This window comes from Tamandua tetradactyla, chromosome 1 (assembly GCF_023851605.1).
Source record: "Tamandua tetradactyla isolate mTamTet1 chromosome 1, mTamTet1.pri, whole genome shotgun sequence".
NCBI lineage: Eukaryota > Metazoa > Chordata > Mammalia > Pilosa > Myrmecophagidae > Tamandua > Tamandua tetradactyla.
The window spans coordinates 172769718-172782340 of NC_135327.1; the positions used below are offsets into that span (position 1 = coordinate 172769718).

The 12623-nt window shown below is 38.4% G+C and overlaps 1 protein-coding gene and 1 pseudogene across 50 annotated transcripts in view; one reads left to right on the forward strand and one right to left on the reverse strand.

Moving 5' to 3' along the window:
- Positions 1-12623, reverse strand: part of LOC143660720 (uncharacterized) — a 298041-nt gene that overhangs the window by 133794 nt on the left and 151624 nt on the right. For 3 of the 50 annotated variants that reach the window (XR_013164271.1, XR_013165076.1, XR_013164846.1), the window contains exon 1: positions 1-12623. This exon is cut by the window's right edge and continues 38172 nt beyond it. The exons of the other annotated variants lie outside the window; for them this stretch is intronic. The gene's annotated coding sequence lies outside the window, so the exon portion shown is untranslated. 50 annotated transcript variants of the gene reach the window in all.
- Positions 8604-12623, forward strand: part of LOC143679489 (ZZ-type zinc finger-containing protein 3 pseudogene) — a 21018-nt pseudogene continuing 16998 nt past the window's right edge.

A 12623-nucleotide genomic window follows, 5' to 3' on the forward strand; every position in this document is an offset into this window, starting at 1 on the left:
CTTTCAGAAGGAATGCTTGGCACATTACTAAGGAAGCCACACCGCTGCATGTAGACTCTTTCCTTGAGAACCCTATGATGATAACATTACCTAAAGTAAAAATGGACATGATGAAATTCTTAAAAAATTATATTAAATTATTCTTTTTATACTCTGTTTGGCTGATTAATGGGTGGGGGGTGGGCAAGGAAGGTAGGGAGAGATAATCACACCTAACTGTTGTCACACTCCAGGGCAGTGAAGCAGCTCCTCCAAGCTGTAGAGTACCTCACCAATGCTACAAACAAACTCACATCATACCCTGAACAGAATGTTGCTGTTTAGTCAAACATGATCAGTTGGTCTGCTCTCTAGTGCAAACAAAATTAAACTCTAATTTTCAATATTAATACCTACATCTTATATACCTTATTTGGTCAGCCTTCTCCAAAGTGTTCTAAGAGAGGGAAATCACTCCTGGTAACCAAGTCTTTTCATTACCTACTAGAGTATGTTTTTCAAACTTCAATGTGCATAAGAATTGTCTAGGGGATCTCGTTAAATGCTGATTCTGATTCAGTAGCTTTGGGGTGGAGCATGAGATTCTGCATTCTAAGACCCTCTCAGGTGATGTTGTTATTATTGATCTATGAACCACATTTGATAACACCTTGGCAGAATATTATTCTCATCCTACTCTTCTTCTTAACTATTCCCTTTATAAATATTACCGATGGAGATGGAAACAACTGTGTTTAAGATTAAATGTTTTACTTCTATATTGAAAATAAGAATTTTCACTCCATGGTTACTTAAACTCCAGAAGACTAAGCAAACAGTCTTTTCTGGGGCATATTTAGGTAACGGATTACACCTGAAAATTCTACTTGCGCACCCACATAAGTTTTTCTTCTTATTCTCCCTTTCCTATCACTCATCCACTCACCATGTAGATAGATGTCCTTAAAAAGGATCATTGCTATAGACAAACTCCCAGCTTCAGCATGAGGTGAAGGTGTGGTAGATGTGAAATGACTGAACATTTTTCATTTTATATGCCCTGTGACGGTTAATTTCCTGTGTCAACCTGACTCGGTTATGGTGCCCAGCTGTTTGGAGCACTGGCCTGACTGTAACTCTGAAATACTCTGAGGGTATTTTATAGATGGATTTACATCTATAGTCAGTTGATTGCATCTATATAGCCGATGGCATCTACAATCAAACCTTATCCAATCAATCAGAGGTCTTAAAGCAGAACTGAAGATTACAGCCATCAGAAAGAATAATTTCTGCCTCTTTTTCAGTCAGCCAGATTCTCCTGTGGAATTCAACCTCACCTTCATCAGTTTCCAGCTTGTATCCTCCACCAAGTTTGGATTTGCCAATCCCCATGGTCACACAAGCCAATTCCTATAATAAATTGCTTCTGTATATCCTGTTGGCTCTACTTCTCTGGAGAACTCTGATACATGTCCCAATGGTCTATTAGCATCCTGTTTTTGTAAAAATGCTAATCCATAGGCAACCATGGCATTGGATGGGAAGGTATAGACTTTTTAAAGAAAGGGATTGAAGTGGTTATCTAATAACTGCTGAAAGGTACCGGCATTACTGGCTTCTATCAACAAATAGTTTCTGAGAATCTAACTCTAGGACCCAATCTCTCCAGACTTTTGGGCACAGGACTCTCATATTACACAAATGTTCGAATCTCTCCTTCAGAATACCACTATTTTCTAATTACAGATAATTCATGTGAAAATGTAATTGTGTGATAACATGCCTCTTTCAACCCTCAACTTCTGAACTATTTTAGTTAATCCTAATTAATTTCTATTAACATTTCATAGGTATGTACTTCTTTCTCATAAGTTGTTTCTAAAATATTAGATAATAATGGTGAGGTTTAAAAAAGTACTATATTACTGGGACAAAAAATTTGTGAGGAAGACTTACTTTCTATTTCTCTAATATACTAAAAAGACCACAAGGAGATTGTGTGGTGGGAAAGGGGCTAACCATAAGTTACTTAGCAAAGGAGAGGCTGAATTAAGAAACCTTGACTGCTTCTTCCCTTTGGGATGCTGTAAAACCCAGAAAGGAGGTCAACAGACAAAAGGGTATAGTGGCAGTAACTGCTTTGGAGATTTATAAGATAAATCTGTGAGATATGTTAGGCGATCACAATCAACGCTGTAGACTCTGAAAGCATCAGCTGGAATTACTATTGGATTGTGTGAAGGAAACAAACTAGTAAACAAAATCCATTAAGAAGGATGGGAAACATATACGAAGCTTGGAGCAAGACTTAAAAAAAAACACTACCTACATAAGAGCCACATGGCAAAGAGAACAGACAGATTCATTCTTTGCAGCTACTGAGACTTGAATCTAAAGTTAAAATATAAAAGGAGATGAGTTTGAGAATAATATAAGGAAATATTTTCTAACAAAAAGCACTTCTCAACCATAGGACTTTTTTTTTTTTTTTTTTGCCAATTAGTGACTCCCATCACTACCAAGATATCCTCACCCTGCCACCCTGTTCCTCCTCAGCACAGTACATGTAACTAGGGCAGGCTGCATGCTGTTCCCCAAACACAGTCTGGAGGCATTACGTGTATATACAGAAATGCTTTTCCATCTCCAGGCTATTCCTTCAGACTTGAAAACTCAGTTTCAAATGACCTCCTCTGTGAACCTTGCACTGAATCTCTCGTCACCAAGCTATAGTTAACAGTCTCCTTATTCTGTAGGTAGCTTCAACATACCTCTTCCCTGCACCATCTCACTCTGATGTAACTACTCGCAGACTGTGAGGTCTTTGAGAATGGGATGAAGTGTCTGTAGTGCTGATATAGTGACTGGGACACAACATGTACTGGATGAAAGGGGAGGAAGGAATGGAGAAGAGTGGCGAGAGGTAGAGAAAATATGATGCCTAAATCATCATCTGTAATTTATATTGAAGAAGGGATTTTGACAGAGGAGGGAAGTTAGTTTGGATGAATTTGTTCTACATAGAAAGACAAATCACTGCCCTCATTAAGGTTTATAATTTTATGTAAGTTTATGTGTTGGCTTGAATCTGTTATGTATTCCAGAAGAGCCTATGTTTTTTTAATCCAATCATATGGGGGCAGAACTATTGTTGGGTGGGATCTTTTTTTTTTCACATGGGCAGGCACCAGGAAACAACCCCGGTCTCTGGCATGGCAGGTTAGAACTCCGCCTGTTGAGCCACCATGGCCCACGCAGGACCTTTTGATTAGGTTGTTTCCATGGAGATGTGACCCTGACCATTCAAGGTGGGTCTTAATTCGTTTACTGGAGTCCTTTAAGAGAGCCCATGGAGACACTTAGAGACAAAAAACGTCTTGGGAGATGCTAAGCGAAGAGATAAAATCCAGAGTTTGCCCCAGAGAAGCTAAGACAGGACCCATAGACTCTTAAAGAAATGGCCGAGAGACACTAAGAGAAGAACCACAGGACACACAGAGAAAGCCCCTGGCATCAGAAGCTAAAAGCAACAATCCAGGAGCAAGGACCAGCATATGCCAGCCGCATGCCTTTCCAGCTAACAAGAGTTTCAGACGCCAGTAGTTTTTCTTCAGAGTCCAGGTATCATCTTGTTGATATCTTGATTCAGACATTTTCTTGGCCTTACAAATGCAAATTTGTAATCTAATAAAGACCCCTTGTAAAAGCCAATCTGTTTCTGGATACTGCACTCCAGCAGCTTTAGTAAACTAGAACAGATTTATAATCTATTTATTGTCATAGCTGACTATTCAGAAATAGTCCCAATAGCGTGCTTTTTTATTTGTATAAATATACATATGTGTATACATCATTTAATAATACAAAAATTTCCCTTAAAGTTTGTATATAAAAAAAAATATTTTATAGCTATTGGGAAACCTGCAGAAGATGTATGTCCATGCCATTTCTTTAAAGTTTGGACTAAGTAAATTCATTAAATCAGGTACAAGGACTACTACTGGCAAAACATCCCAGCAACACCTTGTTAAGCCTTTATATTAGAACTCTGCATACCAGAAAGTGAACCATGTCTTCAAACTTTCTCTAATTCACGCAAGCCTTTCCACAAATTACTAGTTAGTACAGATAAAGGAAATTTTATTTTACAATTTCTATTTGTTCTATTTTTTTCCTGAGAATCTAACATTCAAGTCAACGTGCATTTTACTTCATCAATGGTAATTCTCAAAACATGACAAGTGTGGGCTCTGTGGTTTCTTTTATGAAGGGCCATTTTTTTTTTTTTTTTTGTCTGGGACTTATCAGGTGAGTGACAGGCAAGTGAATAAATCTGGGAACTACAGAATCATTGTGAATAAAAATAATTATTATTCTGAAGGATTTCCATAAACTACAGAAGCACATTTCCAAAGAACATATGACAGCATTTGAAACCACACCTGAGACCAGAGAACTGTCCCACGGAGCCTGACTTTGCACGTGTACAGAAATACTCACTTAAAAACTGGCACTTCTCAATTGTCTTCCACCCTCACCCCCCCTCCTTCCCCCACATACGTGTAAGCATCTCGCCTTCCCCACAGCCTGGTTCCTCCAGTCCCACTTTCTTTCCTGTTCTGCTACTCTGGATGGGTGTCTGAGCTCTGCAGATGCAAAGCTGAATCAAACTGCTGGTAGGGCAAGGCTAACAAAAGAGGTTGCAGACTCCACACAGTGGGTGACAGGTTAATTTGCATATGAACTATCAATCCCACTTTGTTATGATAGAGGGAAGCACAGTGGACTTTTTCATAATGAGAACTTTATGGGCTAGAAGGAGTTAATGAAGATCTTTATCTTATTTCATGAAACTATTTTTTTAATAGTTTTAAGATAAACATTTTAGAAACCGTAGCAGTTTTCTGATCATGTAATCAGACTTTAAACTTATTTCAGCATACATTTTTAAAAAATACTAGATTTGTACATGTTACGGCAGGATGGTACAACAAACTGGCCAAACGTAGATTTTATCATATTAATTTCTTTTTGTCTTATAGGTTCTTAAAGTAGCAGTAAGAAGTGAACTGGGCTGAGTGATAGAGAATATAGTCTTGCTTCAAGTTCAAAAATAACCATGCAGAGCCCTGAAAACAGCAATACTTGGCCCAGGTGGCTGCATCAGGAACACCCAACAAACATACTAAGGAACAGGACATCTTGAGGCTGTCTGTAGTTAGGGTACAATTTTCAAAACAAAACCTTTTTTTATTTTGAATTTCGCAGTTCTTCCTTATTTTTGAACAAACTAGGGGGGGAAATAAGGTGACAAAATTTTCAAAGTGGGTTTTTGCCTCCAAAACGGCTTAGCCAGCCATGAGAGAGACAGATACTTCTTGGGAAGACCCATCCTGATCCTGATTATCAGGTGGAGGTCCCCTAATACTGCAATGAGAAATTAAGATTTAAGGGATGATTATGGATGCCGAATCATTACACAGATATTCCTTTTTGCTTTCTGGTATACTGGAGCAGTCAAAAGGAAATACCTGAAATCTCTGAATTGTAATTTAACTGCCCTGATCTCTGATATGGTTGTATGGCCTTTATCTTGTGTCCTTGTGATTGTAAAAATGTTGTGACTGCCCCTCATTTGTACTCATCTTATCCAGTTTTTCGACTTTGAAGTCTTGTGATCACTGAAGATAGCCCCTAATGTTTATTAATGAAGGGTCTTGGGGTGGTACACAACTAACTCCCCCAAATTTGAAGTTATCTTGATAACCAAAACTGGATCTAACTAAAATGGGCCCGCCTGACACATGCAACAGTTTAGTCACCTATACTACACTATAATACTAAAAATCATGACCATCATCATATTAAGACTGACTTTTTTTTCACAATTGTCCATAATATTTTCATACTTTTTACATTTTTAAATACCTGTTTTAATTTTGTGATTGTAACATGGAAGATCCAACTTAATTACTTTTTGAAAACATCATCAGGATCATAAAGTTATTATAGAATAGTTACACTCTACACACTCCCAAGGTACTTTAAAATGATTATTTTTTTTTGAGCCTGTAGCTGAATAATGACAATAATCCAAATACATGTCTGTACAACTCAAATTAAATACTGGTGAGAAGTGTTTAACTGGACAAACAACTGATAAGCCTAAAGATAACCAGCACAATTTCACAAGAGAACCAGCTCAGCCCAACTAAAATTTTCTCAATAGCAACTGATACTGATGTTACTGTAAAGGTGTAAAAATTAGATGAAGGAACTAAAAATTTCTCCTTTTCCTTATTTTGCATTCTTGTAGCTCCCTCACAGACACCCCCTTCCTTGATTGAGCTACCCCTGCAGTAATCTCAAAGTGCTGCAACGATTTATCCTCCAGCTCAAAACCAAGAGTCCAAGTGAAACACTGTGCTCTCTCATCATGGCCACCGGGCACTCAGGGACAAAACCCCCTCATCAGAAAGATTTTTCAAGTTTCTATCATAGCATAAGACCGACATTTTTTACATATGTTCTGTGACTAAGCATGTAATCAATCTGTGCATGCTCAGCAATCAAATCGCATCTAACTACATCATCTGGGACCATTGTGCTTATTATCCTAAAACTTGCCCATCTTTTAATACCATATCAGAATTACTGCAGTTCAGGGAGAGAAATTTTGGAGCAGATAGGCCATCTGGTCTTCTGTTTTGTGCCAAGCAATAAACTTTCTCTTTGAAACCCAAGTATCTCAGGAATTGGTCATTGGAGGACACTGAGCAGAAAATCCACCACCTTTGATGGGGAACAATACCAGTCCACCATCTTGAAACCTGGTTAGTTTATCAGAAAGAATGTACTCAATGCCTACTATCTCTTCAGAAAGCCTGGGTTCCATAATCTGAAGAGACAGAGGAAAAGGAGCAACTGAGAGCCCACTGTATGCCATCTACTTTCAAATTCACTCTCAAAGAAACCTAAGGGGTAGACTGAAACTGGCGGTGGGGGAATGGGGTAGCAGAGGGATGGGATGATTAAATAGGCTCAGAGAGGTTAAATAATTCATTAAGCTTAGTTTTGACTGAAGCCTAGACACCTGAGGAGCTATCTTTCTACTCTGTTCCACACTGCCTCCTAAAAGAAAAATGTAAAACAAGCCAGAAACTAGTAACCACATGTCAAACAAGACCATTTATCCCAAGGCAGGTTTCATGGGAACAGGAAAACAAACCACTCTTTTAAGGACTTTACTGAAATACCCTCACAATTCTCCACAGGATGCTGACGAGAGATTCTCTGCATTAGCTCCCTGGCCTAGGAGTAGAGGAAAGATCTGGGGGGAACCAATGCCTGTGATAAGCCCCAGCACAAAGACAATGAGTCTCTAACTCTGGCTACAAAAAATCAACAGAAAATTAAGGGACACTCCCAGAGGAACTTGCCACAGACCCTGAAACTAAGGAACTATTCGGAAATCCTACATTTCATCACCATATATTGTATGTTGACTTCTTGGAACTGGGGGGGGGGGGGAATTGTACAAAAGCAAAAGAGGAAAGGAAAGAGAAAAAAAAACTCTTTTAAGTGAAAATATTTTACTCTAGAATTGAGAATGAAATGACCAGAAAGCATGGGTGAATGGAAAAAGAAGAGTGATCCAGTCTCAAGCAAGCACAGAGTTCACATAAACCTGGGTGTGTGCTTGCTTCCATTCCTGCCCACCCACAGTTCCTGAGGCAAACAAATTCTTGGCGGAGCAGGTATGTGTGGGAGGCCTGATTTATTTTTCAACCATTTTAAAGCTTTTCCCAGGGCTACTAAATCAGAATTTTTCCAGGTCATATATTCAAGGGTGATGTTATAGTCTTTCAAAACAAATAACTGGTGTGTATGGGGCAGGAAGGTGGGGAATAAGAAATAGGTAAAGAAGAATTAACCATCCTTACTGGATCTAGTTTCCCACCACTCTCCAAAAATCAACTAGCTAGAAAAATGCATAGCTAAAAGAAATAATAGCTCATTTTAGTATATTACTTACCCTATGGCAAGCACAATTATACATGCTCTGTATATATTATACTATCTGATCTTCACACAATTCTTTAAGGGGGGTACAGTTTTCATTATCATCCTCATTTTACAGATGCATGGACAGGTTAAGTGACCTGTCCAAGGACCAACAACTAGGAGAGATTCAATCGCATTTATTAACCACTATTCTATACTCTCCCTCTTTGAGCTCTGCTGTCATGTCCCTCAGAAAGGAAAAATTGTAACAAGTCTCCTTTCAGTTATATCTATTTAGTTAACTTAACCAGTACAGGTGAGTTTTCTTTACCCAACATTACTGGGGCAGGAGGTAGGGGAAAGGGAAATGTTATCAGAGTTAGTCCCCACCTTAAAGTACAGATAAGATAGCACCAAACTTTCTTCTCAAAAAGCCATATAGACTTCCAAGAAGATGGAATAGGATAGGCTGAGTTCACCACTGCTCTGTGAGACAACTCAAGAAGTGACCAAAAACAACCGAGTCAGCAGTTTCAGGGTATAAGTAACCAGAGAGGGACTTCTACATTATATAGGGAGGACCTGGATAACAAAGAAATTATGATTAAGAGGACAGGATGAGTTTATACGAACCTGGTGGGCTGCAATGCACAGGCCAGAACAGGAACCAAAGGAGTACGGTGCTCCCATACTCTTACCACCACATCAGCTTGAGAGATCTCCCCTCTCAGCTTTACAGTCGGGAGCTCCCGCAGGGAACCCAGAAGCCAGGAGACCCAACAGACCTATGCACAGAGACCTTGAGAAGCATGGTACCTAGCCCCTTAAGGTAGGCTGCTGTGGGTATCGGATTTTGGCTGAGATGGGAGGGAGGCGGTCAAGGGGAGGGAGGAGGTACAACTGTGCAGATCTGAAAACTGGTCAGTGAAAGAGATTCCCTGAGTCCCACTGCTTCTACCCTTTCTCCATGGAGGCCCAGACTGCTTATGGTGTGCTCAGACAAAAGACAGGGACGAGGGAACAAGCCACACTGTACCATCAGGCACTTTGGGCTGTCTGTGGGCAGGGGTAGTTGAAATATTCAGTCCTGCAGTCCAAGGTCAGTCCATGTGGGAGCCTGGGGACCACCAGTCCCATTGTGCCCACAAGTGGATTGTCCGCCAAAGTGCCCACTGTCCAACCCTCAGGCCCATAGTTAGTAGCTTTCAGTGCACATAGAGACCTGTGGCCTTGACTGGCTTTGAACCTGGTTGGGTCCTGACTTAGAAAGAGGCAGGTATGAGGGGAAGAGGTGACCCAAGAGCACCATCTGCTGGGAAGATGTGGAAAATGCAGTCTCACAAACTGCCTTTCTGCCTAGCAGATCCTCAATTAGAATTGTGCCTAACTCTAGATCTTTCTGCCTAACAGAACTTCACTTAGAGTTATACCTCCTGCATGAGGTCCCGGCCGTGGTTTGGCAGGGAATTACTGACAAACTAAGTGTAAGAGGAGACCTTCAATGTGAACCCAAGCAACTACAAAATCTTAGATGAGAGAGGGAAATCAACTTTCAAAATAACCTTATCAAGATAATCAAATGCCTTGAAGGTAGCAGAAAATCACAAAGCACATGAAGATGCAAGAAAATATGGCCTAGGCAAATGACCAAATTAAAATACTGGAGGAGACACAGACTTTGGAACTAATCAAAGATGTTCATACAAATCTCTTAGATAAGTTCAATGGGTTGGCTAAAGACATAAAGGATATCAAGAAGGCACTAGAAGAGCATTAAGACAAATTTGAAAGAATAAATAGAAAAATAGCAGATCTTACAGAAATGAAAGATACTGTAGATCACACTAAAAATATACTAGAGGGCAGTGAGACAGTGGCTCAGTGGCAGAATTCTCACCCGCCATGCCAGAGACCCGGATTTGATTCCCAGTGCCTGCCTATGTTAAAAAAAGAAAAAATACTAGAGAGATTTCAAACAGAGTCGAGAGGTTAACCTGGAAGTTATTCTTAAGTATTATATGGATATCCTATTTTAGTTTATGGTACATTGAAGTGGCTAGAATGAAGTACTTGAAACTACTGAAGTATGTTCAATCAAGTAGCCTTGACTCTTGAAAACGACTGCATAACTAACTATATAGCTTTTACAGTGTGACTTTGTGATTGTGAAAACCTTGTGTTTGATGTTCCTTTTATCCAGAGTAGGGACAGATGAGTAAAAAAGAAATAAGGATAAAAAAATAAATAATAGGAGAGATAAAGGGTAAAGATTAGATATACCGAAATACTGTGGGTCAATGAGAGGGAGGGGTAAGGGGAAAAGATGCATGCATTCTTTCTTTTTCTTTTTATTTCTTTTTCTGGAGTGATGCAAATGTTCTATAAATGATCATGGTGAAGAAAACACAACTATGTGATGATAATGTGAGTCATTAACTGTATAATACTGTTGGACTGTATGTGTGTGGATATGTCTCAAAAAAATTTTAAATATATATATGCTAGGGACACACTCAGCAGCATATTTGAAAAGGCTGAAGAAAGAATAAGTAAACTAGAAAACAGGACAACTGAATTCAAATGCACAAAAGAACAAATGATGGTAAAATGTAAATTGGATCTCAGAGAAGTGATGGACAGTATGAAGTGCACACAAATAAAGACTTATTGCTGTCCCCAAAGGAGAAGAGAAGAGGGCTAGGGAGACTTTTTGAAGAGATAATTGGGGAAAACTTCCCAACCCCTATTAAATATGCAAATCAAAGAAGCCCAGAAAACTCCAAATAGAATAAATCCAAACAGACCCACCTCAATACACATACTAATCAAATTATCAAATGCTTAAGAGAGTAGAATGTCCTGAAAGCAGCAAAAGAAAAGCAAGAGAAGTCTCATATGGCTAAGCTTTGACTACTCAAAAAGTACCACAGAAGTGAGAAGGCAGTGGTACAATATATTTAAGATTCTGAAAGAGGAAAATTTCCAGCCAAGAATTCTTTATCTAGCAAAATTGTGCTTCAAAAGTAAGCAATACATTAAAATTTTCACAGACAAACTAATGATGAGAGAATTTGCTAACAAGAGACCAACCCCGCAAGAAATACTAAAGGAAGTTCCGTCGGCTGGGAAAAAAAAAGACAGGAGAAGGAGGAATGGAGAAGAGTACATAATTGAAGAGTATTAGTGAGAGTAACTTAAAGGATAAAAAACAAAAGAAGGAAAAAATATAGTTCTGACAAATAAAAACCAAAGGATAAGATGGTAGATTCAAGAACTGCCTTTACAGTAATAACTTTAAATGTTAACAGGCTAAACTCGCCAATTAAAACATACAGACTGGCAGAATGGATTTAAAAATATGATCTATCTATATGCTGCTTGCAAGAGACTCATCTTAGACCCAAGGATACAAATAAAGTGAAAGTGAGAGGATAAAAAAATATATTCTACACAAGCTGCAACCAAAGCAAAGCAGGAGTAGTTATAAGTAGTATCAGACTAAATAGACTTAAAATGCAAAGATATCAAAAGAGAGAAGGAGCGGCACTACATATTAATAAAAGGGACAATTTACCAAGAAGAAATAACAATCATAAATGTTTATAAACCCAGTCAAGGACTTCTAAAGCACATGAAGCAAACACTGGCAAAACTGAAGGGAGCAATAGATGTTTCAACAATAATAATGGAAGATTTCAATACAACACTCTTGTCTATAAAAAGAGCAACAAAATAGAGGATCAATACAGAAATAGAGAACATAAGCAATGTGATAAATGCATTATACCCCAAACACCAGGATATACTTCTTCTCTAGTGCTCATGGAACATTCTCCAGTATAGATCACATGCTGGGGCACAAAACAAGTTTTAATAAATTTTAAAAGACCGAAATTATTCAAAGCACTTTCTCTGACCATAACGGAATAAAACTGGAAATCAATAACCATCAAAGAACCAGAGCTTTCATAAATATATGGAGACTGAATAACATACTCTTAAACAATCAGTGTGATAAAAAAGAAATTGCAAGAGAGATTGGTAAATAACTGGAGATGAATGAAAATGAGAATGCAACATGTCATAACTTATGAGATACAGCAAAGGCTATGCTGAGAGGAAAATTTATTGCCCTAAATACTTTCATTTAAAAAGAAGAGCTAAAATCAAGGACTTAACTGCTCACCTGGAGGAGCTACAGAAAGAACACAAAACTAACCCCAAAGCAAACAGAAGAAGAAAAATAATAAAGATTAAAGCAGAAATAAATGAATTGGAGAACAAAAATACAACAGAATCAATAAAACCAAAACAATAGAATCAATAAAACCACAAGTTGGTTCTTTGAGAAAATCAATAAGATCAATGAACCCATAGCTAGGCTGAGAAAGAAAAAGAGAGGATACAAATGGCTAAAATCAGAAATGAGATGAAGAAATTTTTTTAAATCATTAAAGAATACTATGAACAACGATGTGCCAACAAACTAGACAACCTGAATGAGGACATATTCCTAGAAATACACGAACAACCTACACTGACTTGAGAAGAACTAGAAGACCACAACAAACCAATTACAAGTAAAGAGATTCAATCATTCATCAAAAATTTTCTTTCAAAGAAAAGCCTAGGGCCAG